This window comes from Psammomys obesus, unplaced genomic scaffold (assembly GCF_907164565.1).
Source record: "Psammomys obesus unplaced genomic scaffold, mPsaObe1.curated_primary_1811, whole genome shotgun sequence".
Classification (NCBI taxonomy): Eukaryota; Metazoa; Chordata; class Mammalia; order Rodentia; family Muridae; genus Psammomys; species Psammomys obesus.
In genome coordinates this window covers 26,701,275-26,725,062 of record NW_026587216.1, presented here as the reverse complement: position 1 = coordinate 26,725,062, position 23,788 = coordinate 26,701,275, and the positions used below count along the sequence as shown (strand labels likewise).

The 23,788-nt window shown below is 42.2% G+C and overlaps 1 protein-coding gene across 4 annotated transcripts in view; it reads right to left on the bottom strand.

The window, feature by feature from the left end:
• Nucleotides 1-21,627, bottom strand: part of Ncoa2 (nuclear receptor coactivator 2) — a 230,404-nt gene extending 208,777 nt beyond the window's left edge. For all 4 annotated transcript variants that reach the window (XM_055603145.1, XM_055603146.1, XM_055603147.1 and 1 more), the window contains exon 1: nt 21,507-21,627. The gene's annotated coding sequence lies outside the window, so the exon portion shown is untranslated. The remainder of the gene's footprint in view (nt 1-21,506) is intronic.
• Between the last annotated feature and the right edge of the window lie 2,161 nt (nt 21,628-23,788).

Genomic DNA, 23,788 nt, shown 5'->3' with positions numbered 1-23,788 from the left:
TAGTTCTTGAACTTTGCATTCAAGGCTGGCTATTGTTGGATTAGAACTAGCTAGCCTAGAACTCACAGAGATACACCTGCCTCTGCCTTCCAAGTGCTGGATTAAAGGTGTGCACCATGACCCTGAGACAAACTTTTTTTAAGGGCCAAATTTTTAAAGATAATAAGACAATTCAAAATTTTTGTCTGAAACTGCTCTGGGTGATTTTGAAGCAAAAAGCTTGATATTAAATTCTTAACAGTTTTTAATACTACTTATGCATCACTAAATTCTTTGGCTATAGAGGAAATGTCTATAGAGGAAATTAAAAGTGTAGCTTCATGAAAATTATCAAAGATAAAAATCTTAACAGATTTTAAATAAAATTGTGGTTTTGAAAACTTATTTTGGGGTTAGGGATCTAGCTCACTGGTAACACTAAGCACAAGGCCCTGGATCTGATAATCAGCAGTGAGTCAGGGGGAGGGGGGTGCTCAATTTACTTTAAATAATGTATTATATTTTTTAATTCCTTAAGGAAAAAAGGACTTTTGCTATATATTATCTCTTATTATCCAAACAGTAGATTGTATTTCTAGCTTTCTATAATAATTTATCTTACAGATATTAAAACCAAACCTCCCAATATTACAAAATCTGAAACAGTTTAACAGTTTAATTATGAGTAAACACATTTCTAAATGTCCAGTCTCCACACAGAATGCCAATATTTTTGAAGTGCAATCCTTTGTCTAAATGACCACAGTGGGTCCATTCAGAGACTGTGTAACCATCAAGTAGGGGTTAATGAAAATGAGAAACTCAGAGCCCTAGGAAGAACCAAAGGAAACAGTAACTTCGGAGAATTCCAACTATTTTAAACCAAAACCCAGAACATAGCCAGTTTTAACAATCCATGTGGCCTGGCCTAAGGCTTCTACCTTCCGTATCTGACAAAGAACAGAATCACTGACGAAAAAGGGCTGAGTTTTCGGCACAGACTTACTATAGTGCCCAAGAGGATCCAAATGAAAAGGGAGGATGTGTGGGGGCAGGAGGTGATTATGAGAATTCAGTATGATGGAGAAAGTAGGAAAGTGTCAATCAAAACTATGCCTCATCATCAGTGCACACAAATGCAGAAGCCCTTCTCTGGAAAGCTACTTGGCACTTAGTTTTAAAGTTTCTTTACAAACTTTTATGGCTTATTGAACAAATTAAGTAAACAGGTTAAAATCTGCCACAAGCCCAATTGTAGGGATGAACCCTATGTGATGTGAAAATTTATGCCAGACATTCAATAGATATACTACTCTGCTGTTGCTGTGGTAAAACAACGTAGGCAGAGGAGCTTATTTTGGCTTACAGCTCCAGAGTGGCACAAGAGGCTGGTATGGAGGCTGGAAGAAGCTGAGAGCACACATCCCTCCACGGAAACCATGAAGCTAAGAGAGCTCACCGGAAGTAAGGGAGGCTTTTTAATCTCAAAGTCCTCCAGTGACATACCTCATCCAGCAAGGCAGCAGCATTTCAGCCTCCCCAAACGGTGAGCAAGTGCTCAAATGCCTGAGCCTTGGTAGAACATTTCTCATTCAAACCACCGCTCAGGGCAGCTCTGCTGCAGAGAGTCTGAGAGCAGCCCGGCACTCCTGTACCTGGACAGTGGATGAGCAGCCTGGGCCTGACTGCACTCTGGAGCGCTGTCCACAACGAGGAAGCACAAACTAACACTCCACACCCAGGGGCAGAGGTACTCACGCCATAGAGAACTCAGATCAGGGTTGCCAGTATCAGGGTGACAGCAGGGATAATTTAAAAACACAACACTTCTAATTATATATACTTGTATCTATATAGCTCATTATAAACATTTGTCAAAGCTTGAGATTTTATATTCAGAAAGGTGGATATATATGCATATATATGTGTATATATATATATATATATATATATGTATAAAATCTTAATTGTCTGATGCTCAAAGTTAAAAAAAATGCTGATTATCCTCAGGAGTATTACAGAAGCAAGACGTTCTTTATTTTATTGTAAAATAATGTTTTTGAGCCAGACATGGTGGTTTACACTTTTAATTCCCGCACTCTTGGGGAGGCAGGGGCCAGCAGATCTCTGTGACTTTGAAGCTAGCTTGGTCTACACAATGAATTATAGGCCAGGCAAGGCTACATATCCAAACTCTGTCTCAAAAAGGAAACAAACAAAAATTAAGATGTTTCTCCTACAACCGAGACAGTGTACAGTACTGGTGGGTGCATCAATAAACTAGGGAAATGTGAGTAGAGAAGACAAAGAATGGCATGGAAATGAGGCTGAGCGTGCTAGGTGACACATGGCTCTCCAGCTAGTGACAGGACAGAAGGCACATGGCTAAAATCTCCAAGGCCAGGAGAGCATTATCCTAGCTGTTAACACAAGAATACTATGAAAAGGAGGTTTTGCCTAAAACATCCAAGTTTTAAAGTTAGGGCTAAAGAAGGGAAGAAGTGTGGTATCTGAGGGCAAAACTGCACACTCTAAAACAGGCTGCAGACTGGGGAGGGGGCTGAAAATAGTCTGCAGGGTCAGGAGGGCATGAAATGGAGAAGACCAGAGATAAAGCAGTGCAAGAAAAACCAGAGACACTCCAGGGAAATGGTTAATCAGCTGATTAATTTGAAAACAGTGATTCTGACTTTTTTTAGTTTCTCAGGACAGGGTTTCTCTGTATATCAATGGCTGTCCTGGACTCAATTTGTAGACCAGGCAGGCCTCAAACACACAGAGATAGGCATGTCCCTGCCTCCCAGAGTGCTGGGTTCACAGGCTTGACCACCACACCCAGCTGTCATTCTGACTTTTTAAGAAAATCATGTTAGGTCGAAAACAGAAAGAAACAGGAACAATGGATCCTTCTTTCTTTCTTTCTTTCTTTCTTTCTTTCTTTCTTTCTTTCTTTCTTTCTTTCTTTCTTTCTTTCTTTCTTTTTTAAATGAGACAGGGTCTCTGTTTTATGTAGCTCTGGCTGTCCTGGAACAGACCCACCTGTGCCTGCCTCTGCCTCTGAGTCTGCAGTTAAAGGCATGCACTGCCATGCAGGGCTGGATTTGGGGAGAACTAAATCAGGTGTGCATACTGAAGTCCTTAAGAGTGAAAGTGTGACTAGTCTTGTTATACCCTTTCTATACCAAAACCAATGAGCAGAAGAGTGTTTGTGCTAATCAGTTAATCCCACAGATGACTACAGTCACAGGGCCATAAATAGAAGAGGTCAGTCTCAGAACTACATGTGTGGGACATCAGCCTCTCCAGCACTCTACTATGCTAGTTCCTGGTAACACTACTAAATGAACACTATTCAGTGTACTCAAGGGGCAAGGCAGTATTCCGAAACAGCCGGCAAGTCCTATAAGGCGACAGTTGTGCGTCAGTGTGTTCATGCCGACAGTGTGGGAACTCTGGGGTGGGTATTACCATTTCTGTCTGGTGCAAGTACAGAAGGGTTTCATGACAAAAACCAAATGATGCATTTATTCAGCAACACTTCATGATGCCCTGAGCCTTTCTATTTTTTTTTTTCCATTTTAACACGCACTTGAGACAAATCGGTATTTGGTAGAGAAAGAAAATGGTTGCTTTCCAAACAACTGGAAAAAATACATTCATTTCAACCTAATAAATATGTATGAACAGACACAATATTGTAGACAGGCCTAACAAATCTAGAGCTCTTTATAAATTCTTCTGAGTCTCTAATTCAAAGCCAAATTTATGTCATATTATCTTTTTCAGCTTTATCTTCAAGTAGACCACAGGTATTCTTTCAGAAGAGAATACCCCCATTTTCTGAATTTCCAGAATGTTCACCATGGAAGTTCAGTTTCCCAAAGTGCCCTTTGAAATTCCAAGCAAATGTCTTCAAAATGTGTTGAGTGTTCTACATGGGGACAGAGGCCACACCACCAGCAAGACAAAAACAGTTCTTTAAGTTTGCCTTCAAAGTGGAAAGGGAGAGCAAGAAGGGTGAATAGTGCCAACAAAAGACAATGAAAAGGAGAGAGAAAAATTATGCAGCAAAAACATGAGCTAAAAGGACTGAGTAGGCTCTGAACAATCCCAGGCCAACAGGTACCTTCACATTAACGATGGACCCAGGGGGAGACAGAACAAAATGAGCTGTATGGGCCAAATTAGTCAACCAGCTGGGAGACTCCTAAGCAGCAGAGAGCCAAGAGCAGGGGCGCCGTCCACCATCGCACACATTGTCCATTCCTGGCCTCAAGTGCCACACACCCATTCTGGCTTCCAAGCTGAATCTAGGCAGATCCCAAAGATCCTAATGAGAGCCTCGTAGCACAGAGTTCCTAGGACACACAGTGAAAAAAACCAAGATCTGCACAAGCAAGGAGGGCTGAGAAAGGGCACAGGCTGGTCACAGTACACTTGTAAAAGGAGGGAAAACACTTTAGAAAGCTCTGCAGTAGCCTCTCGTGGCACTGAACAAATTATGAATCTAAAAAATAATTATGTTGAAGCTATTAAGTGTTTCACTCTGTGGCTCCACTCTGGTCTTAATCCAGTATTAAAAAAAAAAAGGTATTCAAAATCAAAATATTACTTTAAATTCTCAGGGGCTTTGGGTGAAAGGCAGTGAATACCTTAAATGTTTCAATTATTTATTATCTTGGCTTTTTTCTTGAGCACTGTATTCAGAATTATATATCTAATGCCTACGTTTGTTTAAAAAATACAAAAACCTTTTTTAATCTGGAGCCAAGCCCGTAGCGTGGGCTTGTCCTGCAAGCTGCATGGATGTGGATGGCTGAGGCAGAAGGGGCTCAGGTTCAAAGGCTGCCTGGGATACACTTAGACCTGTCTCAACACAAAGAGGTGGGCTGGGGTGTTGCCTGGAGGTGGAGTGCTTGCCTAGCAGGCGGCAGCCCCTAGGTCTATCCCTGGCACCAAACTCCAGTACCTGGGGACCAGTCTCCAGTAGGTTATGTGGAAGCTTGGTGTACTAATTAAATGATCACTGTTCTAGAACACAGAATTTTAGACAAAAGCAGAATTCTCAGAAAACCCCGAGTAACCCAATGGAGACATTTTGCAGGGGCTACTCAAAACACTCTATCTCTTGACAAGAGGCTCTTAACCCTAGAAACACTGAGTGTTCCTAAAGGTGAGACTTCTGAAGGCTCCTAGGACTGTGTGTACCCCAAATCTACATGCAGTGACCCCTCGTGGTACGCACTGCAGGAGCCTCTGTGGTGCTCCCGGAACACCCACCCACACCTGTGATGGGGGAGACCACACCCGTCTCCCCCACCACAGCCTCCTCCTTCCAGATGACGCTCTCTAAGCCATTCTCTTCTACCTCTCCTATCATGCTGACCCTGTTTCTGTTTCTGTGTCTCATTAGGAGACACTCACTGAACACTGTTTTGAAATGAAACAAATTCAAAATAACAGCACTTGTGAGATTAATGTAAAAACTCATGTGCCGATTTCTGAAGCACTGTGGGAATAATGGCATTAATTGCTACTGTTTCTTCTCTTTTGTCCTCAGGAGGTGGACTACATTTCCAGATACAGTGAAAGACTACCAACAGAGTAATAGTTACACCAATAACATATATAAATACAACTGCTGAGAGTGTAACTCGGATTGTGGAGTCGCCGCATATAGGGACCAATAATCACAGTATTCCAGCTCTTGGTAAAAACTAGCTCCTGGCACAGTTTCAACTTAAATGTTTGATTATCAGTTGCCATGTATTAAATAGTACCATTTAAAATGTTAGAAATTCTTGGTATAATAATTATAAATCTAAATGCTAAAGATGTTTTAAGAGCTACTTTTCAAAAGTAAGTTAAAAAAAAAAAAACTATGGCAGAGAGAACCACTGTAATAGAAGCAGCTCACAGAACAGCAAGTCTGACCACGCTGAGGCTTCAGGAAGACACGTGGGCCAGAAGAACACACCCACAAGAAGTGTTCTCAAATCCAAGCACGTTTGAGCAACAAATCTCCTCAGGATTGCCCACGTTCTGAATACATTAAGCAGAGACACTCTGGACATTACTACAGACTCAGAAGCAGAAGATCTGGGGGCCTCTGTTCTTGCTCCATTTGCAAATGAGAACTAGGGAGTAAGACAGCTTGTCGAGGCTTTCATAGTGCTACAGGACAATGCAAAGCCTGACAGCTTTCACACCAAACAGGAGGCATGAGGAGGCAGCAGCGATTTAAGAAGTGAGGCTGACGAAGGCCCACGTGAGGTGATTCTTCTCAGCTCTAAAGCATGAGCAAGGCTTGGAAAGGACATCATTCCAAACAGCGTGCCCTCAGCAGGGGGGGCCATGTGAGCTGAACAGTTTCATGAAGTGCTTCGCTGGCTGGAGGAGGCACTCAGGGGGTGCTGCAGAAAATCCTAGGCCAGGCTTTCCCCCAACAGGCAACTCAAGACACAGACAAGCTGCCAGACAGGCAGGGTGGGGTTTTACAAACCCTCATCTCTAAGGGAACTGAAGGTAGGTGAAAGATCAAAAGAACTGAGTGGGGAGAGAAACACAGTCAGTACTTGCGTTTTTGTACCGAGAGAGATATGGGCCTGCAAGTTTGCTCAGCAGGCAAAGGGTTAAAGGCACTGGTTACCAAGCCTTAGGAACTGAATGCCATACCTGACTCGCAGGTTATCCTCTGATCTCAATGTGAGCATGATGCAGAGCAACACCACACACACACACACACACACACACACACACACACACACACTAATGGCTTTATTTATTCCCTTTAAAAATTGTTACTGGCCAGACATGGTGGCCCACACCTGTAATCCCAGCACTCAGGGAGGCAGAAGCATGTGGATCTCTGTGAGTTTGAGACCAGCCTGGTCTACAAAGCAAGTCCAGGACAGCCAAGACTACATAGAGAAACCCTGTCTCAAAAAACTAAAACCCAAAACAAAGAAAAAAAAAATGCTACTGAAGCTAAAGTAATCCATTACAACATCCCTGAAAGTCATCAATTCTGTTTTTCTTACAATGGTGGCAAAGCTTGGTGTGAGTAAGGTTCTAATGGTTTACTATAATCTTCCACTGAGGTGTCAGGTATCACCTAACAAATTCTATTGATATGATAATTAGGACAGTAGTCACTGGCCTGAAGCTTCAACAGGAAAATACCAAAGTGTTTAACTAAGTCACATCCTAGTCAGGGTAACCACCCCAACAGCAATGTCATCGCTCACTCTCTAAGGCAAAGTCCGGTTTCTTTTTTATTATTATTTTTTTTCTGATAGGATCTCATGTAACCCAAACTGCCCTTGAACTATTAATAATAATCACAGGATAATCCTGATCCGCCTGCCTCTCCATTTCTAAATTCTGGGATTATAGGTATATGCCACCATAGCTAGTTTATGAGGTGCTGAGGATGGAGTGTAAGGCTTCTAGACTAGGCAAGAACTCTTGCGCTGAGCTACATCCCTATCCTGGAAATCCAATTTTTCCATGTATCCTGTAAATCTAACATATAAAACAAAATCACCATCTCTTCTATAGTGGCTACTGACCTAAATAAAACAGTGACAGTCCTCCAAGGAAGAGGAACAGCAGGATGTTCTGTATTTACACTTTTGAGTCCTGTCACTTTAACTATTCTTCATCGTACATTTACGACTTTCTTTACATTTCTTCATATTTGGAAGTATTACTAAAATAACAAACTTAAGTAACAGTTCAAACACGTTGTAATGTTCCTATCATTAACAAAATGACTAGATTTCCTGGAAACTCACAGCTCATTTGACACACTGAAAAGATTACACACAAATTCAATTTTTATAACTCAAACAGTTTAAACATAGTTTGGAAAATACTCATTTAAGAAAGCCTTAGAATAACTGGTTCTTTGATAAAATTGAATGCGTAATTGAGTGGATAAAATTGAACATACACCAACATAAAATGAATAAATCAGCCCTGATTAATCTGGTTTTCTAAGTCTGGATTTCCTTAAAGTTTTCTTGTCTTTCACAGTTCTATAAAAACTGCATTAGAGGCAGGTGAGGTGGGGTAGATCTGAAATCCCAGCACTCCAGAGACTGAGGCAGGAGAATGGCAAGTTGCAGGTATGTCTGGGCTACAAGGCCAAACTGTCTCAAAGTCAAAGCAGACAAACGAACAAAAAGGCTTACTGTAAACATGGTTTCAAAATGATACCTAAGAGCCTGGACCACAAAAGTGGGACTGACTAGAGGTCAGTCTTGTGTTAGGGCGGCGCACACGACTAACCCACAATGTGACTCGCTGGATTCTGCACCCTGGTTGGCTGTGACGACATGAGCAGAGGCCCTACCATCATCCGGTGAGTAGCATGAGGTAGTGCTCATCTTACTCCACAGGGGAAAGTATGCCCCAGAGCAGTGGTTCTCAACCTGTGGGTCCACTGACCCTTTCACAGAGGACCCCTGCCACCATCAGAAAACACTGATATCTACATTATGATTCATAACAATAGCAAAACTGCAGTTAGGCAGAGGCAACAAAAGTAATTTTATGGTTAGGGGTCACCACAACATGAGGAACTATATTAAAGAGTTGAGGCATTAGGAGGGTTGGGAAGAACAGACCGACAGCAGTAGCCAGAGGCTTAAACCAGACTGGAAATCCAGTCTGGGTACACACAGGCTGCCTGGATCTCAGGCCCTACCTATCACTCTGTGCTTGCTTTCCCTAAGGAGGGAAATAAGAAGCTACAACACGTAGGCAGAAACCAACTCAGTGTTTTTGCAGGATTGCAGATACCCTTGATCACCTGACGGTGGAACACGGTAGTGCAGGCAGTGTGGAGAGCCAGCCTAATAATGAAGACTGCCTGCCAGAAAAGCCCAGGCTGCCTTTTCCTGTGAGAGAAACAATCGCACTGTACATCCAAGTGCATGCTTGCTGTTAAGCAAACATCATGGCCCATCCCTGTGATCCCAGCACTTGGGAGTTGGAAGCAAGAACATCGAGAGTTCAAAGCTGGCCACAGCCACATAGGGAATGGGGCCAGACTGGGATACATGAAACCCTATCTCAAAAACAAGCTAACAGAAGCTGCTCTAATTGGAGAAAGGGAAGGGAATGCAGATGGGAGCCCACTCCAAGCCTAAGTAAGAAGCCTGTGATACCACGAAAGGGCAGGTGAGAGGCTGCAGTGAGGAGATCTTACCAGCAACAGTGGAGACTGACAAGCGATTGAAAATCCAACCCTGGCAGAGTGCTTTGCTAGCATGTGGAAAGCCTTGGGTTGATCTCCACAAGAGAGGGGTGGAGGAGGCAGAGGGAAGAGATCTGTGAATCACCGACAGCCCTTCTACAAAGCAGGTTCCAGGCCAGCTAGGTTTACAGAGTGAGACCCTATCTCAAAAACAAAACACAAAAGGAACAAAAAAGCAAAATAAATGCACATTACCTTTGTCTTGGTTAGTAATGATTTGTTATTTACATTGTTGCGCCAAAGCGTAAGCGCAACTGTGTACCCACACTCATAACCTACATCCTTAAGAGTTCGAAGACAGTACATTTTGAAATGCATTCTGTATTATACAACAAAAATATACACTAAAGGCACGGCACAAGTGCGAATTCTTCACACTACACTTAAGCAGAAATATCAAATGAACAAGGGCAGTACTGAGGCTTATAAAAACTTCTAAAGTACATAAGAAGTACAGAGCAACTATCCAGAAAAGCTTAGCCCTGCATGGGAAAGCTTAACCTATAGTTTTGAGTTTTGTTTAAGCAACTAATCACAATTACAGTGGGAACACTTCAGTCAAAGGCATGAGAGCCCTGCCACAGGCTCCAGGCCAGACCAAACCCCAGATGGAAACTCCCTGCCCTCTTGACCATCACGACAGGGACCTCTGAGGGTCTAAAGGCTGAGCTTCTAAGGCAAGTCTATTAATAGGAAACCAGAAAAATCCAGTGGTTAACAAAACATAAATATGAGCAAATATATACTATATATCTGTGTTTTTAATATTAAAGGATTATGAAAATATCAGGCTAAATCACATTAACTCTAAATCGACTTAACCAAAGAAAAGTGGAAAATTAATAAATTAGATACTGAATTAATGCACAAGAAAAACAAAACAACAAAAACTATAACTCAGACTTACGAGTATACTCATTTTGAAACTCAACAGATAAAAAAATAAAAATCTAAACAGAATTTAAAACAGTATTTCTGGAAACCAGAATCTGTTCTAAAATTCTCAAAAGCTCAAAGATCATCCACCCACACAAATCAGCTCCCAAACATCTCTGTTGTTAGGAAACTGGGGAGGGGATGGAGCAGCATATTAGTACAAAAGTTAGCTCGGAGTACTTAGTACCCAGAACTGCTAAAACCAGTTAATTATGCAGAGTAAACACACCTTATCGAGTTCCAAAAACAGCCCCAAACCAAGTGTCACAAATACTAATTTAGGTGACTTTATGACTGAACCAAGGCCATGTGTAACCCTGCAGGGAACAGAGTCCACCTAGAGAGGCCTTCCCTCTCACATGAAGCAACCAACACTGCTATAAAGCATTCCTGTTCTCAAGGTGGGTGCATCCTTCCCCAACAGAAGCACAACAAACAGGAGGGAGTGCCACAACATACAGTCTACTCGGCCTTCCAGGGGCTCGCTTTACAGTCTTTCCCCACTCCAGCAACAAGCAATCCTCTTGATTTCTGTTCCTGCATCTCATCTGTTCCTGCTCCAAAATTTCAGAGAAAAAGACAAGAGTGTGGTCTGGTTTCCTTTACACAGCAGCATGTCTGACAGCCCATCCATGTGACTGTTACCTTTTCCACCCACTGGTTGCTTCTTTTCACAGCTAAATAGTATTCCATTGTGTGACTCTCCCCTTTGACAGACACTTGAGTTTCTCCAACCTCTGGCTGGATAAGCCACTCTAAACATTCACACATAAAGTCTTGTGGACTTGTGCTCACATCCTCAAAGAAATGCTGAGGAACATGCTGAGAGTCTACTAGCTGCTTTCTAAGGAACTGTCAAACTTTCCCAGCATGCTCTGCCTCTGGTTGCCGCTCTTCCCCAGCACATGGTATGGTCGTTTGCTTTTTTTTTTTTTTTTTTTTTTTTTTAACTATTCTGTCTATGCAAATTTCAGCCAAGGTGAAATGGCTCCATACACTGAGCTCTCTTACTCACTATCCGTCTTGGCATTTGCAACTCTTGCTGTTAACGACATCCAGTTTTTCAAACATTTTAAAACTAGATAGACTAAAGTATAAAAGACCTTGTTTTCTTTTGCTTTATTTTTTTTTTTTGAGGGGGGTGATTTTGGTTTTTTGTTTGTTTGTTTGTTTGTTTTTACTTGGTAGGTTGGTTTTTCAGTTTGCTGGTTTTCTTTTTTTCAGACAGGGTGTCACTCTGTTGCTCAAGCCAGCCATGAACTCAACTGAAGCCCAGGTTGGCTGTTAAATTTAATCCTCCTGTGTCAACCAGGGCTAGAGTTACAGGCATGGGTCTCCACACATGCTCAGCACTTCTTTACAGATTTTATATGAGTCTTTTTGCTGTGAATATTTCCTCCCAATCTGTAGCCTACATCTTCATTTTAAAGAACAAACAGCTTTAATTGTAGAGTCCAATTTATCATTTGTTCATAATTAGCCCTCTGACGTTCCAACAAATCCTTGCCTATGCCTGTCATATTATCTTTTTCTAAAGCTTTCATAGTTTAGCTTTTCTATTTAGGTCTATGAAACACTCAGGAGGAAAAAGTTCAAGTAGACAAGATTCATTTTTGTGTATGGAAGAAAAACTTATCAATTAAAATAATCCATACAGAAAAAAATTGCTGGGCAGTGGCGACATGCCTTGAACCCAGCACTTGGGAGAAAGGGCAGGTGAAGCCCTATGAGTTTACAGCCAGATTGCTTGAAATGAGTTAGTTCTCACCAAAGAAAGAAGTCATAAAACAGCAAGGGTACCAACCACTCTGGCTTCCTGGTTCAGCATGTGATGCTTCATGCTTCTATGACATTAGCCATGGGTCCTCAACCATAGCCATGGGATTGGGCTAGCTGACCTTGGACTTCCAGTCTGCAAAACTATGAACTAAATATCTTCTTTAAAAACAAAAACAAGCAAACAAACAACCCCTCATTGTTGTTATTTGTGCCTCCGTGCATACCACTTGCATCCTTGTGGGAGCCAGAGGAGGGGTCAGAGCCCTGGAACTATGGTTATGAAGGGCTGTGAGCCACCATGTAGTACTAGGAAGCATTGGTGCCTGGGTGCCCTGGACAAGCAGTCAGGGCACTTAACCACTGGACCATCTCACCAGCTCCTCTCTTTACAAAGCACTCCACTTCAATTATCTTGTTACAAGGAAAAGGGAGCAATACAAGCATCGAACTCCATTGTATCAAAAATTCCAACTGTCTGTTAGTTGAAGTTTGCATTAAAGAAAAGCTTTTGCTTGGCTAGGAATTTGCTTATGTCATGGGATGGCACAGCTCTTTTAAAAACCCAAAAAGTCCAAGCATGGTGGCTCATGCCTTTAATCCCAGCACTCAGTCGGATCTCTGTGAGTTCAAGGTCAACCTGGTCCAAAGAGTTCCAGGACAGCCAAGGCTACACAGATAAACCCTGTCTTGAAAAAACAAAACAAACAAGCAAACAAAAAGGAGTCATAGGCTGGGGAGATGGCTCCCGCAGTGCAAGCGTGAGGACCTGAGTTCAGATCTAAAACCCCACATGTAAACTGGGCAATAGCATCTGTGACCCAAGCACTTGCATGGCAGACACCAACAGGAGGATGCCCATAGCTCACGGGCAAGCAGCAATCCTAGCAAATGAGCTCCAGGTCCAGCACCGGAAAAAGATAACACTGCCCTCTGGCCTCCATGCATGTGTAAACAACTGCGTGCACACACATGTATAAAATATACTGTGAGTGGGGGGGGGGGTGTAAATACTCGAAAATCATAAGGAAGTAGGACATCTCATTTCATCAAAGCCCTGTCAGAGCTAAGAATTCGAACAGAACTAGAATGTGATGTAGAAGATGAAGGGCTACATGCTGATAAGCCTGTAAAGGTGCCGGTGCCGGGAAATAGAACATCTGAACGGACTGCCATGATGCTATAGGTACTAAGGTCACATCCTGTGATGCTGATTAGACTGAGAGCTGATGAAAAACTACAGATGGACCTGCTATGGCTACACACCAAGGTCATACTCAGAAATGCTTGGGTATCATGCTACCTGGAAGTCACAGCACTTCTTTCAGGAACTCTGCCCTCAGAGAACCTGGAAATATTGATCTAGTAAGACATCTATTCCAGAATTACAGAATACAGTATACCAGGTGTAGACATCTGAGGAGTCAACCAGCCAGACATCCCCAGAGAGAGAACATTCCCAGGAGGGCAGAGGGTATGCACAGGGCCTTGAGCAAGCTAGGCAAACACCCTACCACTGTAACAATCCTGTGGGAAATGTGTAAGCATGCACCTGTGCGTTCAGCTCAACAGTTACCTGAACTCTGTGCACGCTCAACTTTTCTTTTATAGTCCATACCTTTCTTTTAGTTTTATACTGGCAACAGCCAACTAAAGTGATTTCAGGACTAACTAATAGGTTATAAAAATTCAGTTTGAAAAAAAAATTCTACTAAAGAAATATGAAAGCAGGTGAATGGATGGAACATCTCTGAATTCCGTGAGGTGGTGAGACAAGGACAAACGTAGCATTATCTTAAAGGTTTATGTGGGCATCTTACCCAGCAGACCCTTTCTCCTGTAGCTCAGAAGAACACCCCCACCCCATCTGCTCGCAGTACCCTGTAACCTCTGCTCTCACTGAAATTCTTTGGGCTCCATATTTTCCTCATTCCCCTCCAAGTCTAGTTGGGTTGCAGACTTAAGTTTATGATTATGAATAAAAAGAAAATTTTTTACAAAAGGTTTATGATTGGATGGTTTACTTTATTTATACTACAATGTCCATAAAAAAACAGGCCAATGAACTTCAGTTTTAGTGGGCAGGCAGAATCTATTCACTTTAGCCCAAGGTGGCCATGTTAACGGTACAGATCAGCCCAACACTTATTTGATGCCATGTCCTGTCCACATCTTCCTCAGGTACCTTTTATCTTCCACCAGAGAGCTCCAAGCTCATGCTGGGAAGGGCTGCTGATCTCAGTCCTCTACGATACAAAAGCTGGGCTGGCCTGCTCTTGACCCCTGGAGTAGCCCCCAGCTCCAGCCGACACCAGCAGCATACAACCATCAACCTAAATTTTCAAAAGTACACATTGATTTTCTACTGATCATGACATGATGGCTTTCTGCAGTAAAGGAGCTCACACAGTGTGCATGCTCTAGACACAATGGCATGACCAGTGCGGGCATCAGCAGTGTGCTGTGGGCATTTATTCTTAAGAATTAGAAATCAAAACTCTTCCCATGAAGAGAAAACCAAACCAAACAAACAAAACCACTAACGAAAGACCTCTAATAGCTCTTATTATGTAAATGTGTTCCCTTAACATCTTGATTTCACAGAAACTCTAAAGAATATCAGCCCACCTTTCAAAGAAATCTTATTTTGGATCTATTGGACATCACCTGTAATTCTAAAATATTTATACTTTTGAGGAAATAAAAAGGGAACAGTGAGTCTAATAATATAAGCACATCAAAATTTGCTATTTATTATGTTGCAATGATCAACAGTATCAACACTATTGTTAAAAAAATATATCTTTGAATACTTCTCATATCTTTAATTAGTTTGGCAATTTTGAGCCAGCCATCCTTCCATGTAGAAGAGTCCAAATTGTTTAAACAGAAAACAATAAAGCTTTACAATATTTAACACACACACACACACACACACACACACACACACATCCTGTCTTACATGCTTCTGCCTGATGAAATGGAATTTTCAGCTCAAAATTCCAGGTACTGAGTTGAAAAGAATAGCTCCCATTTCCACAGCAGTAAAAAACAGAAATACATAAATTAGCTCACAGCAGAATCATTAATTTAGACAAAAAGTTAAAGAAATAAAAAGTGCATTAAGAACCAAAAATGTGACACTTCTTGCACAGTCTAAAAATGAGGCAGCTGCTACCACTGGAGCTGATAGACCCAAATTAAACAGGCAGGAAAGTGTGGGGTTTGGATCTTTTTGTTTGCCAAGAAAATAACATGTCTGATAGTGCTTCGCTCTACAACTAATGCTGATAAGTTTGCCTCCCATGCAACAGACTGATGCTAGCCTAGGCACCAGAGCCAAAATCGTGCACTGGGTCTTTGATAAGAAGCAGAAAATTTCACCCTACGTTGGAACCACAAGCGATCAACTAAAACGGATTGATTCCCTTCAGCTATCTCTTTCCTAGAAGATCTGTGTCAGTGACACAGCCTAAAACTGTGTCCACTTCATACCTAGGGCCTCGAATACAGGGGCCACCCACTAGGTCAGAATTCACCCAAATAACTTATATTAACAATTGAATATGCAGTCATTTAGTCAGACCTGTCAGCGCAATACGTTTTTAAAATGTCATCCTAAGCATTGTAGGTGCTGTATAAAAATATTTCTAAAAGTTAAAAAAGAGAGAAATTTGCCCTCAGATTAAAAATGTCAAGTCACCTACCCACTGCCATTATAGAGTAGACACCCACACATCTGTTCACAAGACCTAACTATGCAAATCAGGGGTGGGGCCAAGGGGAAATGTTTAAGGAACATGGTTTGCGGTTTTTCAAAGGAGTCCAACAATTCAAAAATAATCTCACTGACTTCTTATCAGAAGCCTATGATGTACTATTCAAAAGTAAAGACAGAGGCCTTATACATTTAGAATACTTTTCCCAAGATCAACAATTAGTGAAGTAATAACAGCAACAACAAAAAAAACTTATGTAGTCCCAGCTCTTACAGTAATAAGTAAAGATAACATCAAGTGAACATACTGCTATTTAAGTAAGCTTTGCTAGAAGCAGTCGATGGTCTAGCTATGACTGTTAGCAGTGGCTTGGCTAATACAGTCCGACCAGCTTACTCTGGTCCACAGAACTCCTCAGCAGCTGAGCTGGGATTCAAGGCAGACAGTATGGTTCCCAGTCCATATGCCCTTAACCAGTAGGCCAAACAGTTAACAGATACTACTACACAATGTGGGAAGTCTTTTATAAGTCTCTTAATACTTTTAAGTAGCATTTTAGAAAGTAAATACTGTATGGTAATTCGTGTGTGTGTGTGTGTGTGTGTGTGTGTGTGTGTGTGTGTGTGTGTGTCTGTGTACATACTCATGCATGGGGACAATCTGCACTTGTCATTCTCTCCTTCCATCATGTAGGGCCTGAGGATAGAACTCAGTTGTCAGTCGAGGCAGCAAGTGCCTTTAACTATTGAACCATCTTGCCAGCCTTATTACTCCTTCTTTTAGCTAAAATATAATACCATGCAAGACTAAATTACCAAAAATAGTTAGAACAATTACCTGGCTTCTAAAAGTTTTGCGTAAACTGAAAGTTTTCTACCCACCTACTGTCTAGACTGCCACCATCTTCCACTTTAATCATACTTAAGAGAAGTACGGGAGAAATCCAGTGTCTTGGAAATATTAATTAAATGCATTTAGCACATGACAGGAGAGGAGAAAGTCAAGCCTCTCAAAATCACTGAAAAATAATTCTCATGTGGTTGTACACAACCTTTCTAGGTCCCTGGCAGTCTCCTTTTCCAAGAATGGGTCTAGACAAACACCTCATTGCTTGATGGAGTTCTCACACTGTCTGCCTATCGGTAGCTCATGTTGTCAATGACAACAGTTTCTGCTGTCATTTTAGTTTACTGGAGACAGTAGCAGAGAAAGACTCAAGCCAAGTAGATAACCCATTGCAGTAATCTCAAAACTTGGTAGGTGGAGGCAGGATCAATACTTGGAAGATAGCCTTCACCATTCAGTTCAAAGTCAGCATGTACAACCACACAAAGCCCTATCTAAAAAAAAAAAAAAAAAAACAAAAAAAAAAAAAACACCTCCATGCCCCAGGCTATACACAGCATGGCAAGGTGGAGGGGAATACCCTTGTGTTCATTCAAAAGTATATTATGTGTATATTAAAGTCACCAAGTCATTTGCCTTAACTTTGAGCAACTAAAATCTCTCATTCTACCGTCTCTGATGATAGTTTTATTGTTGGCTTGCATAGCAACTAATAAACGTACAAAGATGACCAACCACTCATTACACACTGAAATGCTGTCTTTCCACGTTAATTTTCCCAGTGAAGGAAATCAAAGTGTCACTGATTACAAAAATTATAAATAGCTCACTCTGGCTTAAGAAAAGGTAAGTTATTTTAAGTGTTCTGAATATGCAAACATGGCCACTTAAAGCATAGCCTGCCTTCTATATATAAGACAGAAACACTGTCAAGCGGGTTCCTAATGCAAAACAAGAAGCTAAGAGTCAATACTGCCGTATGCCAAGGAGTAACTGATGACCTGCAAGCTTCACTGTTATCTCAGTCACAAAAAACAGGTGACCACCAGTGTCCGCACCCCCACACTTCAGACCCTGTCCAAAGCGGAGCTTACTAAGTTTCTGAAACTGCGTTTTGAAGCAAATTCTCAATTCATTTTCTTTTTGTTTTTAATTAACTAATTAATTCTGTGTGTGTGTGAGTTTTATTTTATGCCTGAGAGTATATATGTGCATTGCGTGCATGGTTAGTGGCCTTGCAGGAAAGCAGAAGGTATCAGATCCCCCTCAGCTGGAGGGACAGTTGGGCGTGAGGAGAGCTGAACCCAGGTCTTCCGTAAGAGCAGCCAGTGCTCTCAGCTGTGGAGCCCTTGATTTACTTTCCCAAATGACACCAGTCGCTGATAGACTCATCTTCACGAGAAACCACTTTCACTATTTGTCAGTATTATGATGTTCCAGGCACAAGGCTGAGCAAAAAGGCAAGACTTCCTCCAGCAGGGCCTGGAATTTTGTGTGAGCCCTAGTTGCATGTCTGTGCCTCCACCACAGGCTCAGCTGGCAGCACTCCACAGGAGGAGCATCAGAGTTCTGTCACTGAGCATACAGCACCACAGAGGCTGGGAACCAAGACTTTGTTCTCCACTTTGCATTTGGACTTTCAGAACCACTGCAGAGTATTCTGCTGGTTTGCTGAGAAAGAGCTTCCCTATGCACCCCTGACGACCTCAGAGCTCACTACGTAGAGCAGGCTGGCCTTGAACTCAGAGATCCACCTGCCTTTGCCTCCGGAGGGCTGGGATTAAAAGTGTGTAGTACCACACCAGGCCTCTTTCTTAATACTTACAGAATGAAATGGGAACGTGGAATTCACCTCAAACTAGTTGGGGCTGGAAAAAGGTCTAGATGAGTGGGTTTGCTAACGTCTTTTTTATTATCCTACTTGCTAAAGATTTTTACATGATAATGCTGTTGCTGTTGTTTTAGTCTTGTTTGCTTGTTCGGGGCTGCTTCTTTCTTTCTCCTTGTCAGTCTCCTCACTCAAGTTAGCAGTGAACCAGCACATAGTTGAGGCTGACCTCAAGTCCCAACCTTTACCCTCAGACCCTGTGTGCCTGCCTACCAAGGATGAGAAAACAAGACAAAATCCTGTCTTGTTTTTGAAAGAAGAACTTTCAGCCAACACTAGAAACTCTGAGGAATTTCAGGAGGCACAGAAACAAGAGGCCACCCTGCTGCCATCTCTTTAACTTGGTTTTAAATTTTAACTTCTTGTTGTTTCAAATTACTCCAAACTGACGGCAGCAGTGCTGATTTGTCCCTGAGGAATGTGTAAGGACGTGATGGCAGATGTTACAATGAATCCTACAAAAGTATGATGCTAACACTCCATAGACAGTGACACTCATCAAGCTGCAATGTCATAATTACAAATCTCAAACAACAATGTTATGTTATTCACATTTAGAGAGATAGTAACAAATGCAAAACCCAACTTGATAAAAACTAACAGATGAGAATATAACGGATTTTACTTACAACCTCCCAAGAATCTCAGAATTTCTCATTGATGTCAACACCTGGTCAAGGGCTGTGAAGTGTAAACATGCAAGGCTTCCCCTGATACACATCTTGGTGTTTTCAGTTAGGGTCTATGTGGCTCTGGCTGCCCTGGGGCTCAATATGTAGACTGGGTTAGCCTGGAACTCACAGAGATACACCTGCCTCTGTGCCCCTGAGTGCTTGGAATAAAAGCATATACTACCATGCCCAGCACATGGCTTCTTGTAGGGTAAAAAACAAGCAAACAAAACATAAAATCTTGCTTTCTTCACAAGAACACGTGAGTAGTGTTATCACACAAAATCCTTTAAAAGCTAACATCTGCCCATTGTCAACTTAAGGAGTCCTCTAACCCCAAAATCTCATACAAAAACCCAACTACATAAAAATAAAAAATAAAAGCCAAAATAAGACTACTGTAGGGTCAATAGCTATATTCATGCTCTGGAAACTCAGTGACAATCAGAGAGCGAGAAAGCCATCAATGAGTGAGGCATTAGGAAAGTCTTCTTAGAGGCTCTCTTGATGTTAGCCAGGCAAGGATGCCACCCACTTGCTCTTAATCACTGAGCCACCTCTCCAGCCCCTCTGGGGAACTTTTACAGCCATGAAGTTTCCAAGTTTCTAACAATAAACCATCTGGCTAAAACAAAGGCTCATAAAAGCACATATCTAATATGTTTTATGTCCACAGAGATGAAGGGAAACAAACAGGACATGGTCCCCCAACGTTCATAAAAGATGATTATTCTGTGTTGGAAAAGGCTGGGGTGTGTTGCTGCAGCCCCATCTCACGTCTGGGAAACCTGAAGCTGCTAAACATTGTGTCCAGGAATTCTAGACTGTGAACCGGGGATGGAAGGGGCCGTGTGCCTAGTCCCAGCGAAAACTGTTGTTTCGTTTTGTTCTAATCTATCCAAGTCAGAGCAAGAATGCTTCCTTGACAACATACTATCCTTTCAATTAACTGCTATTACACACTTCGGAATTAACACACTGTGCCGGACGTGCAGTCTGTTAGCCAGAGTCCTCTGTTAATAATGCTTCACAACTGGATCTTCCCTGCTAAAAGCCCAAAGCTGACTTAACACGGCACATCACGAACTACACAGATGGCCCTCTACAATCTTTGCGGCTCCGACTGGGAAGCTCATCTGACTTACTAATACACAGGCCTAGTTCAAGATTTAAAAACAAATAGGAAAAACTAAGGGAAATAAAAAACACCAGAGACAGGGACTTTCACATGCGGCATCTACCTGAAAGGCTACAACAATCCAACCCCCAAGCACAGGCTAGTTCCTGCACTGTGCACTGGGCGGCAGACAAGTATGGCAGCAGGGGTGATGTCTTCTGTCCACTAGGGTGCTACACCTCACCAGTAATTCCTCACTTAAGAGACATTGTCACAAGAGTGACCAAAGTAAGGCGCCGGCATCATGCTGTCACACTGTAGAGCTCCTGAGTTATCACTCGTATTTAAATACAACTGTTGGGAACCCAAATTGTCTAAAGGGTTTATGTTTTGTGAGGTACACACCAAAATCACTTTAGAAGTGCCTTTCAGTGATATTCACAAATGCTCTTCTAGTACCTTACTAACCTCAGAATGCGTTTGTTCCTGAGAACTTCATAAACACAGCTTCTATTCTCTGGTAACTATACCTAAATACCTCATCTTTCCCTGCAGATCTGGAGTCCCCACTAAGGAATTCGCTATATAAACGTTCCCATAACCTCCGAGTAAATAAGTACATTCCACCCAGCAGGTAAACAGAGTTCAATTCACCTGACTGCTGCCATCCTCTATCACGACAGAATCACAGATTTTTATTTGCAACTGCCAGATAAATTTCAAAGTCAATTTACGCTGCCCCCTCCCAGGGTTGCTAATGGTCAGATTCAATTAAGCTGTCTGATGACGCCCCCTTTAGAAGGACAAGTATGAGGGGCTTGGAGATCCTAGTGGTTCTGAAACTTCAACCTACGAGGCTATCTTAGAACCCCAAGGAAAGCAGATACCTGATTTGGGTGAAGTTGTCCCACCATTTCTAACAAAAGCTGAATTTTTTTTTTTTGGGGGGGGGGTTATTAAAGAATAAGCCACAGATTCAACTACTCAAAAGTAACATCTAGTCTTATGCATTAATTTTCCCAGAAGAAAAGGGGTTTTATTTTAAATTATAATCAAACCAGCCAACTGATTTTAACACTGAGTTCCCATTAGATATTTCTTTGACAGATCTAAGTATAATCTCTCTGCAGAGAATAACAGTGTCTGCATCTAAGACCAACACTTAGATATGTCAGGCAAGCAGACAATCTCCCAGGTTAAGGAAATGTGAATTCTATGTACTTTATTCTTCTAATAGTTTCAATATAATTTACATTTTCTACCACCTCCAAGTAGTTTAACTACTTTTTTCCCTTCAGAGTCAGACACTTACTGATTTAGATCACCATGTTCTCAATCTTCTGCACAGAACATGCCTCTCGGCTGCACCACTGGAACCGCATGGACACAAAGGACAGAAATTCCATAACCAGACGAAACACCAAATAATCTGTCTGTTGAGAATCACACAAAAGTAAAGCTATTGAGTACCAGAAGAATAATCAAAAACATCCTCTAATCTAACAAAATGGGAGCATATTTACTCTAAACAGCTGATCTCCAAAGTGGCATTTCACAGACTCCAGAGTGCCAACAGCCCTGTGCACTGCTGGACAGTACATTCATTGCCTGGCAAAGAGGGAGAGCTAAACAAAACGCGGGGCCACTGAGAACCCCAACGCAGGCAGTTCTTGTCTTCTGGACTAACTTCCTAACCAGCCCTTCGTAACATCCTTATCTAAAAATTAAAACAACTACTTCAAATTGAAATCCCAAAGACCTAGCTAAGACTGACAGAACATCAATGTGTCAATACTGATCACCACAGGCAATTAAAAGTAGCAACAATAAGAAATATTTAAAGAAATCAAGACAGGAACTCCACGAGGAGAACAACAGAGCCAAAACATCTGGGCCCAAGGGGCCCTGCAGAGACCAATACTCCAACCAAGGACCTTGCATGGAGATAACCCAGACCTCCTGTTCAGAGGACGCCCACTTAGTGTCCAAGTGGGTTCCCTAGAAAGGGTTACATGGGCTGTCTCTGACATGAACTCAGTGGCTGGCTCTTTGATCACCTCCCACTGGGGGGTGCAGCTTTGTCGGACCACAGAGGAGGATGATGCAGCCAGCCTTGATGAGACCTGATAGGCTAGGGTCACATAGAAGGGAGGAGATCCTCTCCTATCAGGGGACTAGGGAAGGGGCAGAGGGGGAGAAGAGGGAGGGTGGGTGAGACTTGGAGATGATGAGAGAGGGGGCTGCAGCGGGGACACAAAGGGAATAAACCGCAATAAATAAATAATTAAACAAATGAGTAAAATTAAAAAAAAAAAGAAATCAAGACACAAGGTCACCCATATACAAATGCAAGGTCACCTATCACAATACGACACTAGACAGCAGTGCACAGTGTTAACCAAACCGCTTTCATAGAACTGAAAAGGAAGCAAACTACTATATTCAAAGAACTTGTGCTGGAACTTGGTGTAAACATAGTCCAAGAAGGACACCACACATTTTTATTATCTATATGCAACTGCATCATTTTACACTCTGCATGTTAGTGACATCATCTCCCAAGAGGATCTAAAAGAAAATCCTTGTGGCATGATCACGTTTGATCCCTGACGTTTAAACACCTTTTCCAGAGGCAAGTTTGGAAGTGGTGGTGCATGAGATGCCATCAGCTACTTCTGCACACCAAAGTTTTCTGATGTCTCTGCTACTGCATTTCTCCCCACACTATTGGGAGTTGAACCTAGCACCTCACTAGTCATAAACTAATCACACCCTGAGCTACAGTATTTGTTCATTATTTAGCAATCTAGCCTTCAACCTGAAACCTCCAAGGAGCTGGGATTACAGGTTTGGGCCATTAGGCCTTGCAGGAGAGATGTCTTAGTAAAGACTGAGCTCAAGCACTGTCCATTCTCCACAAAGACTATATAACCCATTACCTTCCAGGCTACTGGGATCCAGCCCCAGCCTCGGTGCTGGGGACCAAACCCGAGACCTCACACACTAAAGCATTGCAGCCAACGGCTCTGCCTGTAGCTCTTGATTCCTGGTGGCCCAAGGGTTCTTCACAGATCACAGCCCACCACATTTGTAGAGCCATTTGAAGAGACTCCTTTAAAAGAACAAAACAAAACAAAAACTCTATTTCTAATCCCGTGACCATGGCTCTCACCTTTGATCCCAGCACTCGGGAGGCAGATGCAGGCGGATCTCTGACATCATGGCCAGCCTGGTCTACAGAGAGGGTTCCAGAATAGCCAAGACTACACAGAGAAACCTGGTCTGGGGCGAAATAAAAACGTCTATTTCTAGATACATTCATATTTTTTCTCTACAAATACAACATTGGAATTTCATAGGCAAAGTAGATAGCTAACACACTTTAAAATTTGCTAATTCTTGGAACCGTGCCACCAAAGCTTGCCACATCTCTCAATAAAAGGCCAAAGCACTCTGAGCTTTCAAAGGTACCTGGTTAATTATAACTCAATCCCTGAGTGGCTCCACGGGCTACTTCCTCTAGGCAGAGTTCTGATTAGACAGTCAAGCAAGAGTTCCACACAAGGAACATGGTGCTATATGCCTGCCATCCCA